The following is a 20,066-nucleotide window of genomic DNA, read 5'->3' as shown; positions in this document are numbered from 1 at the left end:
GTGCTTGAAATTGAAGTTCGTGATCTCGGCGACATTTGGTCAACAAGACGGTGCCATTTTCCAAACATCGCGTCAATCGATGGATTTATTAGGAGAACACTTCGGTGCGCAGATAATTTTACGTTTTGGGCCGGTCAATTGGCCACCAAGAACGAATGATAACACACCGTTACACTTTTTCCTGTGGGGATATGTAAAGTGTAAAGTCTATGCGGACAATCCCGCTTCGATTCACACCTTAGAGCAAAACATGACGTGTGTCATTCGCCAGTTACCAGTCTAACGAGTCAGCGAAAATTGGACTCAACGGATGGATCATTTGAGACGTAGCCACCGTCAATTTTGAAAAGAGATAATCTTCAAAAAATTTAATGCCAAAATATTAAGGAAGTAGGGAACCTTGAAATGGATCACCCTTTATATGTTGCCTTCTGGGTGTTATAAATTTAATGCAAACCTAGTAGTATACCCTGTTCAGGCTATAAAACACATAAAGAAATTTAATTAAATCAGACAGCAACTTAGTAAGAAATAATTCTTAACACAAATTGTTGCACGAAGTTAGGTTAGGTTAGATTAACAGACACCTGCAGGCAACACGAAAGATCTCATTTGGTCAGTTAAGCACGCCAGTTCTTCTTCTAATTTTGAAGCAAACCTCGCTTTGACCCGGTAACAAATTTGTTGAGGCCGCTACTATCAATTCGGCCAGTTCGCCGGGTCCGCAGCTCGCTATGGCTTCCATCTCACCTTCTTGCAAACGATTTCGACAATTAGCGTCCAGCTTGATTTTTTCCTTCGCCGCATAAATACCTATGGGACAGTGATCAGTTAAAAATACCTTAATTTTTGGCTATATGAACTTTTCTAAAGGTGATCTTTTACCTTCCAACCTGGGACAGATTTTTTTCCCAGCAGCATGTCTTGTTTGCTAACCAACGCTTGCTATGCACGCGAGTGGTCCATTGATTCAGTGCCAGCACTTGAGAACACCAATTCGTTTACAGCTTGAGGTCATTTGGAGAAGTGTGTTCTTTTTTGTAAGCTCATTGGTAGTTCCTAGCGATTCCGCTAAGACTAAACGCCGAAACAAGACTAAAACCGAACTATCTTAATGCTATAGCTAATAAGGTCCTACACTCCTTGACTTGCTTTGAGTGCACTTTCGGCTTACGAAGTTAGATGTATATTCCCATATTTTATATCCATATCTCTGTCTTTATCTCATTTAAATTTCCCTTATCAGTCTCGATCTCAGTCTCAACCTCAGTTTCAATCCCAATCTCAATCTCAATTTTAATCTTAATCTCAATCTTAGCCTTAATCTCAATCTCAATGTCAATCGCAATCTCAATTTTAATCGCAATAGAAGTCTCAATCTCAATCCCAATCTCCGTCTCAGTCTCAATCTCAATCTCAACTTCAATCCCAATCTCAATCTTAATATCAGTCTAAATCTCAATCCCAATCCCAATTTCAATACCAATATCAATCTTAGTCTCAATCTCAATTTCAATCTCTACATCAATCCCAGTCTTAATCTCACTCTCAACCTTATTCTCAGTTTAAATCTCAATCTCATTCCCAATCTAAGTACCAATCTCAATCTCAGTCTCAGTCTCAACCTCAGTCCTAGCCGCAATATCAGTCTTAGTCTCAGTTTCAATCTCAGACTCAGTCTCTGACTCACCCTCTCTTATCTCTCTTCTTATCTATCTCTCTGTATCTGTTCTGTAGCTGTCCCTGTTTCCGCTCTGTCTCTCTTTCTACTATGGCAATATCTATGCTTATATCTCTGTCTACGTCTATGTCTATGTCTTCTTCTACAATTGCATGGAGCTTGATTGGCTGTTCGGTATCAGGACCATAAACCCTACTTTTTTCAGCCACGTCACTTGTGTTTTCGGATTTGTCGAAGAAGAAAGAGGCAAAAATGGCTGGGCTGGTATCCAATTTTGACGCATGCTCAAGAAATACCGAGTCAAGCAATCTCAAAGCTGCCTGTAAAAGTTTTTAGTACAAAATATTTTTTTTCTAATGCCGTAGAGTTTAACCAATTCGCACTCATAGCATGCGGTATATGGAGTACTGTAGCCATCCATTGGAAAGGTAACAGATTTCTGTGTTCTAGCCTTATGTTTATTGCAATGTAAACAATTACATTTTCCTAGTGGACTACTTTCCTCAAGCACATAATATACCAATTTCATTCGTCCTCTTCCAAAGTCTTTCACTCATTTAACAAGCAAAGTTTATAACACCCCATAAGTCGAGTTGCACTCGAAGGCCTCGCGCTCGTTTACACATACCTACCCAACTACAAACCCGCTGCACCCAAGCGGCGTAGCAACAACTTCCACTGCTCGTCCTTGTCATATTCATGCAACAGCCAACTTCCCGCTGGCAAAGAGCTCAGCATGTATCAGCAGCAACAAATTTGCCCCAAACGAAGTACTGACCTAATTTAGTCAATTAAAGTCTCAAGTTGCTTTCAATTTTGTGCTGCATAAGCAATTTCTATGCCAGCGCCATCTAACAATTCACTGCCAACATCAGCAGCTAGTGTACGTCAGTGCCAAGAACAACAGCAACAACAAGAACAACAACATCAATAAAGAAGTAAAGCAACAATAGCAACATTAGCGGGAATTATTCTGCGTTGCCAGTAATGCAACTTACCGAACTTTTGTTTTAATTGCAGCACACTTATTTAAGTGGAAAAACTTTCCTTACCCCTTACACGCTGCACTCGTCTGTTGCACGCGCGTTGCTCGTAGCGCTTTACTTTCAGCTAGCAAGTGTATTGTTTCTTATTGTTGGTTTCTCTTAATGCCAACCGCAGAGCGCATATCAGTTAACGGGATTGTTGAAACAACACTTAAATGTTGCACTTTAGCACAAGATACGACAGCTCTGCAAAGTGCTGGGGGATGGAGTTTTGGCATTATTGGTCGGGTTGAAAAGTCTGGCAACAACATTACGCGGTTTGCGACTTATGTCGATTGTTGTGCAGCCATTCGAAGCAGAGTAAATAGCGAAAGTGCAATTTGATAATGATATCCTTTGACACACACACACAAACACACTTATTTACTTAATTTTAGGTATATGTGTGAGTGTCGTTGCAGTGGTGAGTGAAGTATAACAAACAATGTCTAAATCTTACAATTTTTAAAGCTCTATAGTTTACCAACCCAGGGTTGATTAGTTAGTATTTTCATAAAACAGTGTCCGTTTATCTGAGTCCGCTTATCTGAGCTTCTGCTAAAGTTATTATCCAGCAATCTTTTGACCTTCCCGAGCGACATTAGATCCTTCCATGGGCTCTTGAAAAGTTCCAAGAAGATCCGACGTTTTCGAGTCAAATTTTGTTCAGCGATGAGACTCATTTCGGGCTTAATGGGTATGTAAACAAGTAAAATTGTCGCATTTGTAAACTTAAGAGATTCAAGAGCTGCCACCAAAAATAATGCATGATAACTAACTCTTTGATACCTTAAATTGAAGCTCGTAATCTCGGCGATACTCGGTTTCAACAAAATGATTGGTTTGGGCCGGTCGATTGATCCACCAAGATCGCGTGATATCACATCTCTAGACTTTTTCCTGTGAGGATATGTAAAGCCTGTAGTCTATACGAACAATCCTGCTTCGATTTAGGCCTTGGAGCAAAATATCACGCGTGTCATTCTCCAGTTATCAGTGGAAATGCTCGAACGAGTCATCTAAAACTTAATTCAATGGATGGATCATCAACATTTAAAAAATAAATGCCAAGAAATGTTCTTTCGAAAGATAATAAACATTCCCATTAAATTTAAAGTTTCTGTGTTTTTTTTTTTGTATAAAAAAGTCGAGAACCCGAAAATGGATCATCCTCTTTAAAAAGTATTTTTCGAACTCCTCTGAAGCAAATCAAAATGTTTAGAATCCCTAAAGATCAACGTGAATATCGGTGTCCTCCAAAAATGGACTAAATAAAGTTCGAGCTTTCTATGTAGATGCAACCACCAGATACTGTTATTAGTTATGTATCTTCGAATCCCCAAGCATAACATAATAAGTATAGTGAATCGAACACACTATAGCAGTAACAGATCAATTGAAAATTTCCCGGCCTACAATTGTAAAAAACATTTTTTTAAGAAAAATTCGTTTTCTTATTCAAAATGTAGGGGTTTTCAATAGGGCACTACAAGGTAAACCGCTCTTTTAATATTTCTCTTCAGTAAGATTTTCAATTTCATCATGAAAAAATATACCTTCCAACAGCGAGTAAAAATTATTAAAATTTACTACCGAAATTCTGAGTCGTGGCTTCAACTTAAAGAGCGGGTTTTTCAATAAGAACGCTACAAAAGTTTTTTTTTTTTTAAATAAAACGAAAACGGTTTGGGATATTAATTAAATTCTTTATTCCTGTGAAAGTACATTCATTTGCCTTAAAATAGGCCTCAGTTTCGGAGATGACCTCTACATTTGGCGAAAATTCCTCCCCACCGAGCAATCTTTTTTAATTGAGAAGTGAAAATTGTCGCTGGGGGCTAGGTCTGGAGAATACGGTCGATGCGGAATTATAGAAATATGGATTCTTTCATTAACTTGTGACACATGGGGACGTCTTGGAGAACGCAGATAAATAACGCTATGGTTTAAACATTGGAAAAATCCAAATTACGTAACTTCATTTAAAAGGTTTTAAAGATATCAAGGACTTTAGAGTTATTTATTTTTGACTGAAATTATATTTTTATTATTTATATGATTATTTTTCAGTTTCATATACATAAACACATAAAGATCGACCTGCGCATCTGAAGTTGCTCAGAATACAATTGAAAGTCTGAGAGCGTTAAAAAAGTAGTACTTCGACATGGCTAATAAAGTATCAGCATACCCTCTTATACAAACTCAACTCGATATCTTTCTTGTTGTAAATTTAGTGGCAAGAGAAAAACAAAGATAGTGTGTAGAGAAATGGCAAATCAAAGGCAAATGTTATTGCTTAGAAGAATGTCTTGAATTTTAATCTACTATCACAGCATAATTTCTCGTATTTCCTGCCAGGAACCTACGATCTTTTGTAAGCCTCTTTTTGAATTTTTTTTCACTACATATAACGAACAGATTCTTTCTAATTAGATGTTGATCAAATTTGGAATTAAAGACTCTAAGTTTTATTAAAAATGAGTTCTTCACCAACATTTTCAGCACACAGGATTAGTATGAGCGGCTGTGTAGACTTCAATTAAATCACCCCAATACTTATTCTAAAAAGACGGCAATTTCTGGTAGCTAAAAGATCCCTTCTTTCCAAGATAGCATCTTCTTCAAAGTTAAATTACTCTTGAACAGATATCAAAAGGTCACAATTACCATCTATATAGTGAGATTTCCCTTCAACCTATCCGCCCACAATATTCATATCATCTTCAATATTGTACGTTGGAGAATGGAGTCATGTGTAGAAGTTCACGCAAGTGAGGAATGTTCTCTGGGCGCCTTTCACATGGGAGTGACCAGAAACAATTCTTTCACATATGGCTAAAGCAGCTAATGACTTCCGGTCTTATACAAAAAAACATCCTTTTAAAAGCGAGCTTAAGTGAGAAGGCAAACCATCTATCCCCAGTGTTGTGCACTGGGTTTGAGACCCACCATGTAAAAAAACGCCCCTAATAAAAATGAAACAACAGCCTCGGAAGAGATTACGACTGGCGTGCTATGGTTAACTCGGTTATAACTGCGTAAGTGGTGTTTACGCCAGTAAATTAGAAGATAGATACAAAGATAGGCAGTTGGTAAATTTACTGCGACTCTTTGCCTCGCCCTGTGGCCTATTGTGGCCTCTTTTGTTATCACACACTTCATTTAAACCAGTTGAAACAAGATGGCCAAGTAAGGCTGACGGGTTACTGGTTGCGATGTATTTTCCCACCTATTTCAGTAGTCGGAAAGCATTGTTTCACAGACTTTAGCGTGACGCTGTTTTTCGAAAAAATTTAGTGATTTTGGAACCAATCGTGCTTTCACTTTGCTTAGGCCCGAATGATCTTTCCAAATGTTTTTCACTGACTTTTCTGACTGTTACTCGTTGATTCTCAAGCACCAATTCTTTTATTTTAGCGACGTGTTGACCATCAGTAGATGTTGATGGCCATCCTGGACTTTGTTCGTTGTCAATGATTTCTCCCTCTTCCCTCTTTAAATAATTTGTATCAATCAAAAATACTGGCTCGTCACAAATATTATTATCACCGCAGGACTTTTCCAATATTCTAACCGTCAAAATTTAATAGAACTTCTTTGTTGGATAATGTAACTTATCGCAAAAATCGACGAATGCACTTTATGTACTTCAGGAAGACAGGAGTACAACACTGGTGATTATTTTAATGTGACATTTGGCACAGATGTCACTGACGGTCATACGAACTAAGGAAAAAAATATTTCGAGGAATTGGTTTTCGCGAGAAATTTTAATTACATAGTCTTACTATTTTTTGCCCACAGTAGTAAATTATTAACGGCTACACTGGCTGGGATATGTTGTCCGAATGGATAAAAACACTCCAGCTCTGAGAGTATTCGACGCAGTACCCGCTAAGGGAAGCATAGGAAGAGGAAGACCTCCACTCCGTTGGGAAGACCCGATTGAGAAGGATCTGGCTACACTTGGTATCTCTTATTGGTGCAAAACTGCAAAAAGGACGAACGACTGTCTACGCCAACAAAGGAAAAAAGTAAATCATTAGCAAACGAAACAATATAATCTCTGAAGAGATTCTTCAGATCAAACTAATATAGCATACATATAGTTTTCATACAAACTGATCGGTCAAAATAAAGTCCGTGTATGGAAAACTCTTTCATTTCATTAGAAATCTTCAAGCAATTTGGCGGGGACTATTGTTCAAAGCAAGCCTATAATCTCTGAAGAAATTGTTGAGATCGAACCGCTATCGCAATTCCTTGTATGGAAACATCTTTATTTGTGAAGGGTATTCTATCTTCGGTGCAACCGAACAAAGCCTTTTTCATGTCTTAATTACAAAACGATAAGAATATTATTAATAATACTATATTAACCTAACCTTAGTTGTAAACTTGTCAAATTGTCATTAATGAAAATACATTCGAAAGTAACGGCCTTATTATTTACGAAAGAACCGAAAAGCCTTTCTGTGAATGAACTGCGTACGAGTATTGACGCTGATCGATAAAAAAAAATCATTGTCTGGAGAGGCATTATATATTAATAGGTACATTTTTGGCTGTAGTTTAAACTAAAAAGTTTCCAGGTTATAATAAAAATAGTTACGATGCTCAGTTGTAGACTTATTTTAATCCACCTACATTAAACCAAAGAGAATTTGAACCACACAAAATCCAGTTTAATTTATGTACGAAAACCTTTAACTGGCTATTCAATGTCTCACTTGTGAGCATTGAGGCGAAAATTAACACATAAAGATAAACGCAAAGGCAACCAAATGTGATGCGATACGATACGTTGACCACAAACTCTACATTTGATGGAATGTAAGGTAAATGTTGCACTAAAGCAACGATGAATGAACAAGTCAAAAGTCGAAAATCCACCAAGGATGCTGGCAAAGCAGGCGAGGACGCGAGTGCGCTTAATGTGTGTCGAGGGTAGTGAGGTAACATTGGGGTGACAAAGATTGCGCCACGAATGAAACGCATGAATAGTCAATAATGTGGGGCATAAACAAAAACAAAAACAAAAACAAATACATATAGATAAATAAAATCAAAGCGGATGTGCGCAAAGAGCAACAACTCCAGCAAAGACAATACAGTAATAAAGAAAACACAGCAAAATAAAGAATTGTAGTGACAAAGGTAAAGCAACAGGGAGAGAATAAAATACAATAAAAATTGAACACAAACATACGAATATTTGCAAAAACAATCAGTGTAGCAGAGTGGCCAGAAGAAAGCAGGACTATCAGTAGATAGTCAAGGGACACACAGGACAAACCAATAATGTCGTTTATATTTATGCCATTTGGATGCTTCGATGGTTGATTATATGTATGAGAGAGGCGTAAATAAAGACAAAGCCGGGAAGGCAAATTACGTTGGTAGGCGGAAAAAGTGATGGCAGAGGAAGTCCAGTGCATAAGCATACAGACAAAACGATGGTGACGCAACCATTGCCTGAAAAGCATATACATTTATGAAATGTAATATCAGTGCGTACTGGCACTTGTTTATTTGGGTAAACGGTAGTGTCTTGCAGTCATTTGCAAAGGTTTCGATTTCATAACAGTACTGGAGTTGATCCCTGTGGCATAGTGAAGTGTTGCTGGACAATAATTTTCGTACGATTTAATATAATTAATGAAGTGCGTAAAGTTGATAAGAGAGCGCAATTATTGTTTAAGGTGGGGAGGTGAGGGTGGTCAAAGCGATTGAGCAACATTTATTAAAGTCGTGTTTTGCTTAACACAGTTTACACATAGAGAAAGGATATAAGGAGAGCTTCATAATTGATAATACTCATACACAAATACACTATACTAAAAGTTCGAATGAGAAAAAATATTGGGTTTTCTACATAATTTTTAACATATATATGTAGTCAACTTGTAGCTAGTTAAGTAACGCCATGTTTTTCGTGATTTAAACCATAGGTTTATAAGATTTTGTAGCGAAGACTTTTCAAACCTACAAAAAGAAGCGGTAGAGGAAGACTCCTTCCGCCTTGGAAATAACGTCATTGTTGGCAGCTATAAATTTGAAAAAATTATGGACTTTGTATATCTCGGAACCAGCATAAGTTCCACTAATAATCTGCGCATAGAGATCTTGCCAACAGGTGCTCCACCAATTGGAAATATAATCCCTCGCTCTATAAGTTTCTCATTATTCCTGTTCTATTATATTATACGGCGCAAAAACTTGAACGATGAGAAAGCACTTGCAGTATTCAAGAAAACTGTTCTTTGCAATAAATTTGAAGCCATCCGCATGAGCGATGAGTATTGAAGAAGATGAAAGTATGAACTGTATGAGCTATACGGCGATATGAATATAGTGAAGCGCATAAAAATTCAACGAATGTGCTGGTTAGGTCATGTCGTTCGCATCTAAGATGATGCTTCAGCGAAAAGTTCCTATGACTCATAGGTGGACCACGAAAGCAGGGTGCCAACGTTGGGCATGTATAACCGGGGTGATGTCGCAAAGGCAAAGTTTCGCGTTCCTGGCCCACGGTTGCAGTGCCAAAGAAGAAGATGGTATAAATTAATTTCAATGAATAATTCTTCAAAAACCCAAAATATTTTAAAATTTATACTGACAAAATAACAGTCCACCAATACTTGACTATGGATTCAAGAATATAAACTCAAAATGAAATCTGAAATTAGTTGGAACAGGCTCGATATCTACTAAAATGCTATGGCTTAATGTGCAGCGAAATTGCCAACGAATTAACGAAATAGTTACGATTAAGCGGAGGTACAAAAAAAGTTTAAATATCTTCTTAAAAAATCCATATTTAATACCTGTTCGGCAAGTTACATCTAGTCATAACTTCTAACCTCTAACCTAATCTAGAAAGCATACCAATATTCTCTCAGGAGCCACAGTCACTTGGAATACTCAACGAATTGGCATATCAAAAATAAAAAGTTAGGGCTAGCGTTTCCCTATGTTTTAAACTTAAGCACAGTTGGAGAACGTCGAACATCGTTGCCTTCTCTACCCATTCTCATCCATCCATCTTACCAGCCAGAATTAAATGGAGCAAAGTCAGCTGATTTTATGAAAGGTCTAGTTAAAAGAAATTCATTATTTTTGCATGCGCAATTATTTCGTGGGTGCGAGTTCTGAACTATAAGGTGGCTGCAAAAGAATCTGCCAACTAAGCTCCCGTACCCCTCGTAAGTCACAATCAATGAGTGTGGTGTGACTTATATCTAATCGAGACTTTATCACTTATAACTAATCGAGACAGATTTAAGGATATATACATAATCGTCTGAACGACAAGACGAGTTGAAACCCGAGTAACTGTCAGTCCGTCTGTCCGTGCAAGCAATAACTTGATTAAAGAAAGAAAAAATATCTTGATGAAACTTGGTACATTGTAGCATCCAAGAAGGGTTAGTATTGCAGATGGGTGCGTGGGAATTTTTTTAAAATCTTTAATTATTCTTCTAAGTTGTCGGACGTTTATTGCTGATTTAGCTTTTCGGCAATTTTCATTTGGCTTCCAGTTTTTATTGTAAGGTTTATTAGTTTATCAGTGTTTCTTTATTCTTCTTAGCTTCTTTCATTTTCACGAAAGATGAAATTTTAAATCGCAATTTTACCTTTACGTTTTAGTGGTCGACTGCCGCCATTGGCCATTGGATTTTGAAATATTACACTTATCTCTGCTAAAGGATGATCCATTTCGAGGTTCCCTACTTTTTTAAAGAAAAAAAAACAGAAAATTCCAATTTAATAGGGAATATTTATAATCATTCGAAATAATATTCCTTGGAATCCTTCAGAATCTTGAATCTATTCAGGTTGCTCTTCGTCACAAATACTGCAATTTTGCTCTCTACATACCCATTGAGCTATAAATGGGCCTCATCGCTGAACAAAATTTGGTTTGAGAACGTCAAGTTTTCTTGGAACTTTTCAACAGCCCATAAAGCGAGGCGATGACGCTTGGGTAGGTGGAGCGGCTTCAGTTCTTCAATAACCTGTATTTTGTATGCTTTCAATTTAAGACTTCGACGTAAACTGCGTCAGTCCGAAATGCTGCGAAGGGCGTCGAATCGACTCTCGCCAGTTTTCGTGTACACTCACAGCTACAGCTGCTATATTCTGTTCATGCTGGACGTGGTCTATTCAGTCGAATATTATCGAATAATGAATGCTCGGTCTCAAGATGTGTGATGGTGTTGCGAAAAGTACGCTCAGTAGGCCGATTATGTTTTGTTTTATGGTCTTTCCATAATGAAATGCCAAGCAATATTGAAAACAAGTAAGGAAGGGCTAAGTTCGGGTGTCACCGAACATTTTATACTCTCGCACGATAAAGTGATAATCGAGATTTCATTATCAGTCATTTACATATTTTTCAAATACCGTATTTGTGTAAAGTTTTATTCCGCTATCATCATTGGTTCCTAATGTACATATATATTATACAGAGAAGGCATCAGATGGAATTCAAAATAGCGTTATATTGGAAGAAGGCGTGGTTGTGAATCGATTTCACCCATATTTCGTACATGTCATCAGGGTGTTAAGAAAATATTATATACCGAATTTCATTGAAATCGGTGGAGTAGTTCCAGAGATATGGTTTTTGGTCCATAAGTGGGCGAGGCCACGCCCATTTTCAATTTTTAAAAAAAGCCTGGGTGCAGCTTCCTTCTGCCATTTCTTCCGTAAAATTTAGTGTTTCTGACGTTTTTTGTTAGTCGGTTAACGCACTTTTAGTGATTTTCAACATAACCTTTGTATGGGAGGTGGGCGTGGTTATTATCCGATTTCTTCCATTTTTGAACTGTATATGGAAATGACTGAAAAAAACGACTCTGTAGAGTTTGGTTGACATAGCTATAGTAGTTTCCGAGATATGTACAAAAAACTTAGTAGGGGCGGGGCCACGCCCACTTTTCCAAAAAAATTACGTCCAAATATGCCCCTCCCTAATGCGATCCTTCGTGCCAAATTTCACTTTAATATCTTTATTTATGGCTTAGTTATGACACTTTATATGTTTTCGGTTTCCGCCATTTTGTGGGCGTGGCAGTTGGCCGATTTTGCCCATCTTCGAACTTAAGCTTCTTATGGAGCCAAGAAATACTTGTACCAAGTTTCATCATGATATCTCAATTTTTACTCAAGTTACAGCTTGCACGGACGGACGGACGGACAGACGGACAGACAGACATCCGGATTTCAACTCTACTTGTCACCCTGATCACTTTGGTATATATAACCCTGTATCTGACTCTTTTAGTTTTAGGACTTACAAACAACCGTTATGTGAACAAAACTATAATACTCTCCTTAGCAACTTTGTTGCGAGAGTATAAAAATAACATGACAGCTTGACATGACTCTTGCGTTATCTGTCAAAAACGGCTATTGATAAAAATGTCTCTACTTGGATCACCGGTTTTAACGGTTGTATCTTAAGCATACCTCCTTTGACATTAAAGTCTCCTTAATTTAATGTTTTCTCGCATTTACTCAATTTTGTTGTACAAGTTAAGATTTGCTAAGATAACCAGGGCAAAAAAAAAATTATGTAGAACTTTGTTATATGAGAAATGGATGCCACAAGGGCCTGTAATAATCTCTGAATAGCTTATTGACAAATGGGGATTTTCATCTTATCGAAAATAACAACTAAGGTTTCGGTATTAAACTTATCTTAATTTATAATATTAAACTTAACTTATGTATATAGCCTCAGATATTATGCACGTTGGGATTTGCTTTCAAAGCTATAAAGTTTAGACTCGAGAGTGTTGGTCATGTGCTCAATACACTCGTTTATGGGATGAACTATTAAAATGTTAATTATAGTTTTTTATCTCTTTCCAGCCCTCTAAGTTAAAACATATTAAAATTTGTTAGTTCTCGATGGAATTGAGGTCTATAAGGGATTGGGCACATAATCATTCTAAAGACTCAATTATGAGTCGTTGAGTGATCTTTTTGGAAGCCTTTAGTATTTGCTGTGAAGCAAATTTTACCAAAATACAAGCTTGCGGTATGTTAATAAAGAACAAATTTTATTGAAAAAGCCTTAAAATAACGGAGGGCGCTTAGCCGCCGCAGCTTCGAATTGTATAAATTTGTATAATGCACACATACAAGGGTATCTACTAACAGCTGTGCTCTCAAGGGCTCGTTTAAATCTGCAATGCATTAACACGTTTCGCAAAATTCCATTTCAATTAGCCAGAAATGTTTCAACAATTCAACGCAACATGCAATCCTTTGTTTTAACTGCGCCAAGACCACTTGAAAACTACTACATACAAATAAATTTGTGTGTACAAAAAGAAACGAAAAACAGCAGAGCGCAGCAAAACACTGAAGAATTTACGAGTTCAACGGCAGTGTTACGAAAACGCTTGCAGTATTTTGACAGCAGTATGCCAAAAAGAAAATAAGAAGAAATAAAGTAGAAAAATTGAAATAAAAGAGTTAAAAAATAATAAAAATAAGAAGAAGAAGAAAGAAGTGAGTGCGGCCCAGTAAAGGAGAAACAATTTAAACAAAAGCTGGGGTCACTTAATGCCAAAGTGCTGGCGCTGCAAATGAAAAAGAAGCCTGAAGAAGTAGAAAAGCCTGCTGCGCGACATGCAACATGGAGGCGCATGCAACATCCCGCAAACTCTTACGTAAACGAATAAAAGAACGCCACAATGAAAGCGACGCAGCAACATGGCATGAAAATGATATAAGAGCCACAAGATGTGGAGGAGTGGCAAAAAAAAGAAAAACAAAAAAAAATTGCAACAAAAAAATTTCACAAGAAGCACCCAGGCGCTGGCGCTCTCACAGAGGCTCGTGCAAGGGCATAGTTAAGTCACGCATGTGTTAAGCGATTTTTGATTTAAAGCACCCGTTGAGCTACTCGCAACATTGTTTGTTTGCTGCTGGAGAATGGTTGAGTGGTACGCAAATTGCATGCAACAAGATTTTGCACGATGTTGCTTAAAAGGTACTTTGGAAGTATTCGTTCGTTCGTTCGTTTGTTTGGTCGGTTACCTGTGGCGCCCATTGTATGCGTATCACTCACATCGACACAAGGATAATGGCGTTGCATGCAGGGCGCACTCGTTCAAGAAATTGGAGTACAAATCAATTGCAGTGGCGTTATGTGTCAACGGATTGTATGGCCTGTGGAGATGCTCGTGCGGAAGTGCGTCATGCGTGCGATGTTCGTGCGCGCTTGTAAGTTTTATTTCTTATGTTACAGTTACCGGGATGGAATGTGCTTCCGCATGGTGAGAATGTGAGAACTAATAAGAGTGCTTAATAAACGGGAACTTCGAACTGGAACTGGAACTTTTTTATTCTTGAGGAGGAATTGATTTATTAAGAATTATAATGAGCAGATTCTCCAAAATTTTAAGTTTAAGACAAGTCAAATAACTAACTGTTCCGCGAAGGCTGAAAAGTCTCTAAAAATTTCAAAGAGTTCATTCATTTCATCACTATTTCATTTGCTCTCTTTTAACTCTAATTTGCTTCCCATCTCTAGCTTTTCTTTCTCTTCGTTTAAACAACAACGTAAGGCTGTAGTGTTCTTTTAATTTTTTACGTGGCGGATCCCAACACCAGCGTACAATCCTGGGGAGGTGTGATTTGCCTTCTCACTTTACTCGCCTTTAAACGGATGTTTTATGGCTACTCAGAGAAGTCGTGAGCTGCTTCAGCCATATGTTGAAGAATCGTTTCAGACCACTCCCAAGTGAATAGCGCTCCGAGAACTTTCCTCACTGAACTTTTACATCTAACTCCATTCTCCTAAAGATAAATAAATTAGCAGTTGCCCATTAACTAATTGTTCCGCCAAGGTGTAAAGGTATTTCAAAACTTGGGTTGGAACATTTCTTTCTTATTTCTATTTCTAGTTAGTTTACCTTTTTTTCCTTCTCTTGGGTTAGGTTAGGTTCAGTGGATGATGTAGATTCCTATATGTATATAATATTTTGTGAAGCCATATAATAGAACTACTGTAATCAAATCCTATAAGTCGAACATCACCATCTTAGTGGGTTGTCTGAAAGTGAAAGCTCCCAAGTGCTTAAGACTTGATCTCACAAAGACGGACGTGTTAAGGTTTTTCCACTTCATATTCTTGAAACCAGCTTCTACAATTGGTAAGATAAAGTTCTCAACCTCACGGCGTAGAGAAAAATTGAGCAATAACCAGTTAGAACCTTCAAAACCTAGAGAAATGCTAGTCTAAATGAAAGTGAAGAGCTCAATAAACTTCTTTCAATTTGAGCCGCCGTGCGTGGACACCAATATGGCAATGACCAGTTAGAAGCCCAGGAGTTAGGAAAAAACTTAACTTACTGAAAGTGAAGAGCTGACTAAATCACTTACGATACACCATGGGCCAAAGGTAAAAAAATTTGCTTGCAAAGCTCACGAAAAGCCTCGCTATCTTATAATATCGCACACGTAACACCCACCCGTTCCCATTCCACTGATAGCGCTTTAGGTATCTCTGTCTCTCTGCTACTCTCTCTACCTTATTCTCTTACTATCTGTTTATCCCTTTTTCTACCTTAGGTTGTCCACTAAGATGTTAAGATGTCTCTGCTTTCAACTCTTTTATCATATAGTTCTCAGGGAGCGAAAGAGACAGAATTGAGTACTGAAGGAGTTAGATCTATCAGATCACGCTCGGTGATTGATTAAAAGATGGAAAATATCTAAATAAAGATATAAGATTCATATTTTTTATCTATCTATTTATTTATTTGTCTATCTCTTTCTCTATATATCTTTTTGTTAGAAAGATGGCAAGAAAGCTCGACATCTCGCGTGAGTTCGTTTGAATGATTTTGGTGGATATTTTGGTTATGAAACGCGTTCTTGCTAGACTCGTCCCGATAAAGCTGATTTTTGTTTAAAAGAGTACCGAAAATTCTTTTCTTTGGACATGCTTGATCGTGGGAATTCTGATCCCACATTCACAGAGAGATAAAGCAAAATTCGCTGAAAGACCACCCCAAAAATGCTTATGAAAAGTGTTTCGAGGACTGGAAAAATCATTGGCTAAAGTGTATTCCATCTTGCGGAGACTACTTTGAAGGCCACAAAATAAATAAATGTTTTGCGAATACTGATACTATAAGTTTCCTGTCGTCTGGTTGATGTTCTCTCGATATAAATAAGTTGTCTCCTATTGCAAGCAGATGTCTTGTCTTCCGAGTCAAAAACTTGAATTATTCTAATAATCATTAGAAAACTCAATTTAATCTGGTAATTTTATCTTTTCAGTAGTCTGTATTTATACCCTGAGCAGGCTATATTTAGTTTGTAATACCTAGAAGACAGTGTCGATGACCTTAAAAGTGTATAGATACTTGATCAGCGAGATGACCTGATTGGATTTAGCCAAGTCCGTCTGTCTATCTGATTATATTGCTATATATCCAATACTTATCTTCATATTTCACTTTCTCTCGCTTAGTGTGTTCCGAAAAGGCAAAAAGAGCTGACACTAGATGAGTTGGATGTACCTGCGTATAGCCGTTACGATAATACTCGTATAACGAGTTTAACTCAATTTTAAGTTTGTTACTATCCTTTGAGAACCCTAAAGTCTGATAGGCACTTTCTCGATGTAACGTACGTATATGTAGTTGTATCTTTTGGTCTCTTTAGTCCGATTTCGTTCTCATGTTAATCTTGTTATTATATATTTAAGAAGTCTCTGTACAATTTTTTCTTGATAAGATCCTGATACTGTCGGCTGTGAGAAATCATAAGTGAATTGAAAGTTTAAGAATGTCCATAAAATGTCCACCGCGATGTTTCTATTTTTAATTTTTTTTTAATTAATGTGTATGTTTTTCTACTAAGAAATCTAGCGCACTGCTTCTAGAAACTCTTCAATATACTTGTATTAAATCATAGTAAGTATCTGTAGGCACTTTGGAACGCTTTAAATTACATTTAATCACCCTTTCTGTAGGAGAAAAAGCAAAAGTAATCTATATTCTTCTCTGATCGTCATTAAAAAATCAGCATTTACTTCGTTAGACATGCAGCAATTTCACTCTTCATTTCAATCATTTAACAATTCATTTGTCACTTTTCGTGCCGCATCTTACGCCTCATCACGTATCCTTAACTGACGCTTCAACTTCTTCAACGCCAATATCATTAACACAATCAATTAACGGAATTGCTGCCGCTGCCACTGACGCGTCGCTGTCATATCAGCTGGTGCGTATGTACTTAATTTTTGCCACTCTTGTCACATTTTGCACCTTCCTTTTATATATTTGCAACATACGCACTTCTGCGCGTCAATTAATTCTACCAGCGAGTTGAAATCCAACAACACAGCAGTGGCATGAGAGCATCATCAACAGCTTCAGGCGTAGCCTCAGCGACAAATATATTGTCGTCTTCATTTATTATGCCACCTCAGGTCTTGCTACGCGCATTACAAGCAAGGTGCCACAAACACATATCCCTAGCAGTTTATTCTTGTCAACATGTGGCAGCGCTGGCAACATTTCTGTGCTCATTGCGACTTTTGTGTGGGCTTATAGACGGTTTTCTGTACCACGGCCGTGCGTGTGTGTGTGCGTGCGCCTATTTGTCATCGATTACATTGCTTATTTTAAAATTACACCGCCTTATACGGCTACTGGTGTAATTCGAGCACAGCCGTCGCTTGATGCTACAAAATGATAGATATTCTTGCTACTTGATACCTCTGCTATGATATGAGTATGAGCGACTCGCTTGCAATTACTCACATTTATGTAATTTGTCTTTGAACGTTGAATGCCTCATTGGTTTGCGGTTGCATCAACACTTCAGCAGCACTAAATTGCAGTCTTTGTTTGCTACTATATGAGCTCTGTTTAGCCACGCCCTCTGGGCATAGCGGTTAATCAATCTTTAATGTCTAAACGGCTCATTTAAGTTGTCGGTCTCTGGCTGCACGTTTTGCATGCGGTTAGGCTTGTGCTTCTATGCCATATGTATGTCTATATGTGTGATTTGAGAGCTTTATGGACCCTTCCGTTGTCACTTAAGTTAATTGTCTTTTATAAAAGGAACTTATCCATTCAATTGAATTTTCTTTACCTATGTGAGTGCGTACACTTATGTGCAACAGCGGAAGACGATCCCTTGTAATGGTTTGTGGTTACAAAACGGTTTTACTAATTACTTATTGGTTAGACTGGGTTATGCATCATTGCATAAGGGTTGGGAGTTTGGAAATGTTCTTGAATGCTAAGGTGTGCATTTGACTTTTTGGGTCAAGATAATTTAGTTAAATATGAATAATTAACGCAAATAATTTTTCTCTATGTTGATATACACATATTTCTATAATTCGAAAGTAAAAGAGTTATAATCATTTACAGCTTGAAGCTGAAAGCTCTAATATGTATAGGACTTTTCGCAAACTTTTTCACTGTTTTACGAAATGAAACAGAAATAACGCTTACAATTCCAGTTTGACACATACTGAAGCAATTCAACTATTCGCACAAACACGTATGTAGTATGTGGGAGTTTTTATCTATTAAGTATTATCATGCCACATACTAAAAAACTGTTTCCTAGGTTTCATTAAGGTACTTCACATACAACCACCAATAGTATGGAGAAAAGTCAGCCAGATTATCGAAAGAACTGATATAAGTTTTATGGAGGCTACGTCATGTTTTCGCCCAATTTTATCTATTTTGGGAACAAAGCTACACTGTTATAAGTAAAACACTAATTTCCACTTAGATAACTCGAATATTAGCCGATATACATATGCAGTAAAAGGTCGTCGGAAGTTCGCAAATCTTAATATTAGGTGTATGGGAGCTTAGGAGAGTGTTGATCTGTTTCAACCTAACTATTCTTAATACACAGATATACTATTATCAGGAAGGGGTTCTGTCTAAATTTCAATCGTATATCCCATACACTGACCGATATTTTCGGTCAAAAGTCAACCACGCTGGACGAGTTGGGTCGTGCGACGTCCATTGTCCAATTTTCACATCCCCTCCCTCTCATTCCAACTCGGACCGGGAGAGTGAACTGGGTTTTCATCCGATTTCATAAGTTTTCACACTGTCGATAGGAGTTCTTATAGTATTTGCGTTCAAATGTGGTTTTTGGATCTTCAGTTTAGGAGATGTGGACATTAAATTTATTAGAAAGCGAGGCCACGCCTACTTTTTTTAAATTTGTATCATAAGTGTCGCTTGCTGCAGCGATTTTGATCGTGCCCAACAAATAAGGTGACATTTGAATTTAAACTGCGCGCGTCGAAGGATTTGAAAAATTATTATTTTTTAAGTTGGTAGTACTGTCAGTCACATTTGTGTCAAATTTCATGTCAAAATATTAATTAGTGTTTGAGATACGTGTCGTTTTGTGAACTCTAAAAATGATTCTTTGTTTTTAGCAAAAGTCAAAAAAAGCCCAAACAAAAAATTTGCATTAAATTTTGTTTTCCCGGGAAACAATTTTCTGCTGTGATCTTGGGGATGGTGTGAAAACCTTTAATTTATGGAAATTTAAAAAAAGTGGGAAAGGGGTAAAGTCGGATGTCACCGGGCATTTTTTACTCTCGCATGATAAAGTGATTCAAAATTTCATTTCCTCATTTCTTTTTTTTTTATTTTTCTGAAAAAAATTTAAATTTGATTATTTGTTCCTGAATATGGTTTTTGGTCCACGATGAGTGGGTGAGGCCATGCCCATTTTCAATTTAAAAAAAACGCCTGGGTGCAGCTTCCTTCTGCAATTTCTTCCGTAAAATTTAGTGTTTCTGACGTTTTTTGTTAGTCCGTTAACGCATAATTGTGATTTTCAACAATAACCCTTTTATTAGATGGGATTATTTTTTCCATTTCTTTAAAATTTTGAAATTTTATAGAAAAGATTTTAAAAAAAAGACTCTGTGAGGTTTTGGGAAATAGCTATAAGATTTCAGAAATTCAAAAAATTTGTGGGGGGGCCACCCCAAATTTTCCCAAAAAAAAAACTAAAAATGCCCCCCCATAATGCGGTCCTTTGTGCCAAAATTTCCTTTTATCTTTTTTTGGTTAAATTTGACACTTTATGGGTTTTTGGTTTTTTTCCCTTTTTTTTATGGTGGCAGCCCAAAATTTTCCCCTCTTTGAAATTAACCTTCCTTTGGAAAAAATTCTTTGGAGTTTTATCCTGAAATTTAATTTTTCCCCAACAAACGCACGGACGGACAAGGGCCAGAAAAATTCCCGGTTTCAACCTATTACCCAAACACTTCTTATAAAAACCCTTTTATCTGACTCTTTTAGTTTTAGGACTTTAAAAAAAAC

Source organism: Bactrocera neohumeralis, chromosome 3 (genome assembly GCF_024586455.1).
Source record: "Bactrocera neohumeralis isolate Rockhampton chromosome 3, APGP_CSIRO_Bneo_wtdbg2-racon-allhic-juicebox.fasta_v2, whole genome shotgun sequence".
Taxonomy (NCBI): domain Eukaryota; kingdom Metazoa; phylum Arthropoda; class Insecta; order Diptera; family Tephritidae; genus Bactrocera; species Bactrocera neohumeralis.
This window is presented reverse-complemented; position numbering follows the sequence as displayed.